The sequence below is a fragment of the Bison bison genome, unplaced genomic scaffold (genome assembly GCF_000754665.1).
Source record: "Bison bison bison isolate TAMUID 2011002044 unplaced genomic scaffold, Bison_UMD1.0 scf7180017864456, whole genome shotgun sequence".
Lineage (NCBI taxonomy): Eukaryota > Metazoa > Chordata > Mammalia > Artiodactyla > Bovidae > Bison > Bison bison.
The window spans coordinates 2,163,094-2,169,289 of NW_011495018.1; the positions used below are offsets into that span (position 1 = coordinate 2,163,094).

General features: G+C 45.2%; 1 protein-coding gene across 1 annotated transcript in view; it reads left to right on the plus strand.

The window, feature by feature from the left end:
• EBF3 (early B-cell factor 3) overlaps positions 1–6,196 on the plus strand; it is a gene marked incomplete at its 5' end in the record, with an annotated part of 118,608 nt that overhangs the window by 6,913 nt on the left and 105,499 nt on the right. The window lies entirely within an intron of this gene.

Genomic DNA, 6,196 nt, shown 5'->3' on the forward strand with positions numbered 1-6,196 from the left:
TCACCGGGGTTTCGGTGACCTGGGCGGGGGGAGGAGGATTTCTTCCTTCCCAACAGTGGGTGACAGCGAAAGGCCCAGTGTGTGAGTGACTGCAGATTTTGAAACTGGTACCCAAGTTGGATAGATGTTAGATGTGTACATATGACACCAGTTTTGTGAAGCAGAGGTTCAGACTGTTTTGAAGAGGGGTTGAATTTCAGCAGCTTTCATTACAAAGTTATCTTTTGATCATGAACTTTGCTGTCCAGTGTCTGAAAAATTAAACCCGGAAAACTCTATGAGTTAAGCCTAAAGAAATATGCGCCACCAGTGGAGAGCAATGCTAATGTTTAACTAGCTGGAATAGCTGTTTGCTTAGTGGAGAATGTTCGGTATCTGACAGAAGGGACAGCTCTCTTATTAGTAATCAAATAGGGTTGACCAGTTGTGGCCGTCACTCAGGCAACTGAGAAGAAGTCCAACCCTATACAGGACTCGAACTACAAAAATCAATGTGATTATATTTGTTTTCAGTGCTGTGGCTATGGAAATTATACGGCCTTGGAGTGTTGTAACTGAATTTATTTTAGTTTTTTGAATGGCAGAAAGTATTTGAGCAGCTATTGGAATCTTGTCTGAGTATAAGATGCTTGAAAGGGCAGTGCGTGTGTGCTCGGATGCAGGATGGTAAAGGGTTTCATCTTCTGAGTTTTCCTCAATTTGTGTTGTTTATACATTATGAAAAGATGACTTGTTTTTAACTCGTGAGGTTTTAGCGTGGCATGGTAATGAAGTAGCCATGCTGACCCAACTAGCAGTTTGGGTGCTGCGTGTTTCCCTCAAGATCGCTTTTGGTTTATGCGACGTTCAATCACTTATCGACTGTTGATACTGAATGACTCTTGATACTGTTTTTATCACATGATGGAAACAACTTCCTTAGATATGCAGAAATGTTCTCTTCGATTCTTGTCTGAGTAAACGCTGTCTTATATTTGGTTAATTAAAATATGTGCGGAGATTACTGATACCTCTCTAACCTAAGAGAGGTATGTGATCATTTGATATTCTGGAAGCATGAGAGGAGGCGAAAAATGTAAAAACATTTGGCTAATGGATTTACCAAGTTTATTTGAATAAGGAGGATTGCAGCTCCATTTACGCCAGGCATAAATGCTTTGGAGGTCTTAATTATTGATGAAAAATCTGCTGTGCTTCTAAATTCCAAGATATGACAATTTTATAGGAATTTTAATCACCTTCCATGGTAGGGATTTTAAGGTAAGGATAGCTGTATGTAATGACGAATAGAATGTATATTTTTAGCATTCTTCAGAGACCTGTCACTCATCATGACAAATACTGTTTGCATTTTGTTGCTTGATGTAAATCTTTGTGAAATGATTGTAGTATTGGCACAGTCTCCAGTTTAAGGCGTATTTCTAGGGGGCAGAAAACGAAGAGTTTAGTGTTCACCAGGGCAACTTGTGTTAATCAGAGAAAGAAAAATGCCAATAGGAGGGAAATACCTTCAGAGTGATGTAGTCTTTTGCAACTGAGATGCGTTTCAGTTTCATAATGATAATCATTTCTGTGGCGTGTGTGTTGCCTCCTGAAATTAGTTGCTCATGTTGAGTTTCTAGCCTGGGCTTCCTCTTGAGTATTGCAGAATAAAATACCCCATCAGGTCGGTGAGTCAGTCTACAGGTCCCCGTCAGCGATGTCATCACTTGGTTAGTTGGCTTAAAAAAGAATTATATACAGTGCGCTCTGCCGGCTCCTCGTGGCCTTTGGATACATTTAGCAGGTTCTGACCAGATAAGGCATATTTGTCCTCAGGATATAAACCAATAATTCCAACCTGAATTGAGATCAATGGGCCCACATTCGTTCTAACCCACACCGAGCCTCTTCCGGCTCGTTGAGACTGCTTGTCTGTGTTACGAGAGCAGAGAATGGGCTTCGTGCTCTGGCAGGGAAATCACGTTCTATAGACTCTGATGCCTTAAGTCAATTAATTACACAATTCGGTTTAGTTATCTTTTAGAAGCATTAAATCCTCACGAGCAGCATGGAAGACCTCTCTGTAAAAAAGAGTGGGGTGGGAATGAGGATATTTTACATTACAAAACCCTTATAATTTATGGTGAAGGTTTCACTTACGTTAACTGTATTTTTCCTTGTAAAACAGTGCCTTTTTTTTATAGCTTCACAAATAACAGTTATATGGGGGGGTGTGTTTGAAACAATGTAACGACTGATAGAGTAAAGGCGAAACATAGCATTGTAAAGTCAAAACGAGATGCTGCAGAAGCAGCAGCTGTGGTAGATGGTGGTGAGGTGCAGAGAGCCAGATGCAGGGAGGGAAAGGCACGTGTGTGTGTGCGCGCGCGCACACTTGCACATCCATGTACACAGCCTCACACGTGTATATGCATGTGTGCACACCCATGCACACACCCACACGTGTGTATATGTGTGTGTGTGCACACCCATGCACGCATACCCGCATTTATGGATGTACCCGTGTGTATACTATACACACAGTTTTTTTTAGGGTATTGCTGAAAAGGGTGGGAGTATCATTTTCCTCATGGAATAATGTTTTCTGGGAAAACACAAAAGCAGATGGTCTTCATTAGGAACACCCATTGTCCGCAGATCCCAACTATGAGCAGATAAATCTCTCCTGTTTCAGCCGTACATTCCAAGGCCTGTGAATGATTACAGGATGTTGGTGTAGCTGCTAAACCAGAACCACGCTCTGCCTCTCGCCCTCCTCCCGTGCCACCCCGGTGTCTCCTGGACCCTCTGCGAGCGCCGGGGAGGGTCCATGCGGCTGCCACCCCTCCTGGGCCGGACTGCACTGGACCAGAGGTGCTGGTCCAGCTGTTGCCAGGTGGAGAGGCCGGTCGGGGGCGGCAGGGGCGCGGGGCGGGTCCAGATGGTGTCGTCTCCGACGCCCCGCTCGCTGGCATCTCTGAGGCGGGCAGTGCCCCCTCCCCGGTAAATCTGGCGTGGGCCTATGGAGTTTGCGAGACTTATCATTCCAAGTCTGTCCTACTTTCCTGTCTGGAAGCCAGACATCTGTTTATCCCATTTTCTTTCATACAGAGTTTGGAATAGCTTTAGTTTGAAGGGGGTGGGGGGAGTTTTGTCATATTTAACAGCTGTTACAAAATTTCAACCCTGTGGGCTCTGAAAATACTTTTCAGCTGACCTCAGATTTTTTTATACATAATTGACACTGGGCTGTAGAGAAATATTATTGACTTAACCTCTCATTGTCTGCGATTTCACATGGTCTTTCGTCGGTCGCGCTAACTGGCCGCGCGTTCAACTTCCCCCACCGTCCAGCAGCCCTCCAGAGCCTGCCTCTGATCCATTTACAAGTTTTAAGTTTACACCTTTAAAGGGATGGCAGAACGGTAGCCGAAGACCCGACTGGAGGTTTTCTTTCTTTCTCTCTCTCTCCCTCTCTTTTTTCTTAGTCAACAGTGTTTCCTTTCACTTCCTGTCACAAAGGTCAAAGAGAGCCGACCTCTGCTGGCAGCGGTCCTCGCTGAATTATTCATGGCATTGACTTTTTGTCAGCACACACAGTTGTGCTCTGGGACATTTTATTCATTTACCTCATTTAAAGCGCCTTTCTGCACCTGTTCAAGTATTAATATCATGTAATTTGGGCCTAATGCCGATTTTGCTGAACACTCATTATATTTTTTATTAGCTATATTTCCAAACGATTATGTATGATTATTACCAAGCCTTACAAACAGCACCGGGCTATTCCCTAGCCCCTTACATCTTCTTGTCAGGCTGTTTTCAGAAGCGGGGAGGATAAACATTTGACCAGTCCCAATGTTTTTATTCCTTCTCCATCTCCAAGCGGAGAACTTAAGGCTCCCTCCCTCATGGCTTTGCACGAGCGTGATTAAATCCAACTCCGAGGGAGCTGTACAAATGCCAGCATTTATAAGGTCAACGCTTTTGTTAAAAATGCTATGTAAATGAGGATCTGCAAAAAGGGACATTAAATAAAATTAAATTCATTGTCTTCTTTAATGTCATTTACATTTTGGCTAAGCCCCGGCCTGTCAAGGAGGATTTTAAAAATAATTTTAATTACACATCATTTAGGGATCCAAGGTTTTCTAGGCAGTAGCATTTGGATAACCTGCAAAACGGAGACTGTTTATTAACTTCTTAAACGACAACTTGTCATTTCATCTGCATAAGGCAATGAAAACACTATAGTTTGGTGTTAATTTCTCCTCCTCGGTTTTCTGAAGGATGTGAATATAATTATCAGGCGGCAGGCTTGGGATCCTCGAGTCCTTCTCTGGGTCTTGGCTGTGTGTTTGAGACGCTCTTTGGTCCAGGATCTGTTTTAATACATTGGAGCTTCAGCGAAGGAAAAATATTGGCTAGAAATTTGGCAAGGTGAAAACACTTTGGATGAGCCGACGTGGCTACAAAGAATCTGACTTTGCCTGGCACCGGCCCCATTTGGCTTCTCGGTGCTCAGGTGTGAATGGCTGTTTTATTCCCTGGCACGCTAGTGGAGAGAGGCAAAAAGTTCAGCGTGCTCATTCAGCCTTTAAACATTTTTTTTCCCCCATAAACTTCTGAAAATAAACAGAAAAGGAAGAGCCGCATTATTGAGCCACAATGACATGCTTTCATTGCAACGGGGAGACACCGGGAACAGTCCCCACTTTGTGTGTTTTCTCCCTGGAAGCCCAGAGATTAGAGAGTTGACATCACACACGCTAGGTCTGAGGCTGCCCGCCACCGTATGCCAGCATGCACTCGCCGGCCACGGCTGGGGCAGCCACCGCCAGGCCCAGAGCCTGCATCTCTGGTCAAGGCCCAGGAGGCCTGCAGAGATTTATGGCCGCCTGGCTTGGCTGAGGACTCCACAGCCAGGCCCGCCGAAGGCCGGGTTTTAAAACCAGCCACACACCCATCATGACTTCCGCAACACTCTGAAACAGCCCTGATGCTTGTGTGCCTGTGCAGGGAGAAGCTGCCTGCCGGGAGCCGGTAGGAAGATACAGGGGCGAGGGGAGGGGCTGGCCCAGGGCTGTCAGAAGCTATAGTCCAGGAGGTATGTTGACGCAAGCCATCCCGCGCCTCTGTGGCAGGCTTATCAGGTGAAAAGCAAAGATATCGCCAGTGCCTGTAATTGTGTTAGGATGGTTTGGATGAATTGGATTACCTTATGGAAAGCCGTCCAAACTCCGGGTTCTGTTACGCATGCTTACAGGAAGCAAATAATTACTCTCTGTGCACCAGAAGATAATTGGGGCTGGCCAGAGGCCTTCTCGTGCTGTGAAGAAAGCGGGAGAGGCTGGCCTTGTCAGAGCATTTAGGGGCGCCCCAGGGAGGACGGGGACCCTGGCCGAAGAGAGGCGGTGCCCGTGGATGAGGTGACTTTCGGTTACCTTTCAAAGGTGGTGAATAATTGATGAGAATTCAAACTCACAGTGGCAATGGGAGGCACGTTGCAGGAGATAAAAATCCCCAGTTCTAATGATGGAAATTGTCGTTGCAGACAGGAAGTGATTGACAAGTCGGGGTACAGGAAGTGAAAACTCAAGGAGCTTAACCTGTACTTGGCAAAGCTTCTGGAGCTTACACTCGGAGAAAATGAAAACCATTCACTCCGTCACTGCGCCGGCACACAAGTGCCTCTTGTTTGTTTATCTTCAGAGCAAATCTCCCAAAAATGTTTGTGGTCAAAACTCTATATAATGAGACATTATGCTGGTATTATTAATGCTTTCAAATAAAAATATGGCTATAATTTAGAAAAATAAGCAGAGGAATTTTATGTGTTATGGGTTTTCTCGGTTGTATTTTATAAGCTCCTCAGACTTGGGGGTAACTAGCGTTCATTAGATTGTAGAAGCCGGAGAAAACTGTTTGCAGAACTGTTGATTCAGAGAAGTCAGTAGTATCTGTCAGCCGAATACATGGAGTGGGTTTGCAAACAATTCGGTGCAGAGGCCTGGATGCAGGGGCGGGGGGAGCAGGTAATAGGGCAGCTCTTTCATATTTTGCTTGTTTCTGAATCACTCATTTCCCTTTCCCTTTAAAAACAAAAACAAATGAAAAATATCCCTCTGTAATGCCTTCACTGGAAGTTGCTCGGCTAGAAAATGCTCAAAATGCACGCGGGGCCCTGGTGCCAGAGTGGATGGCCGGCACCCTC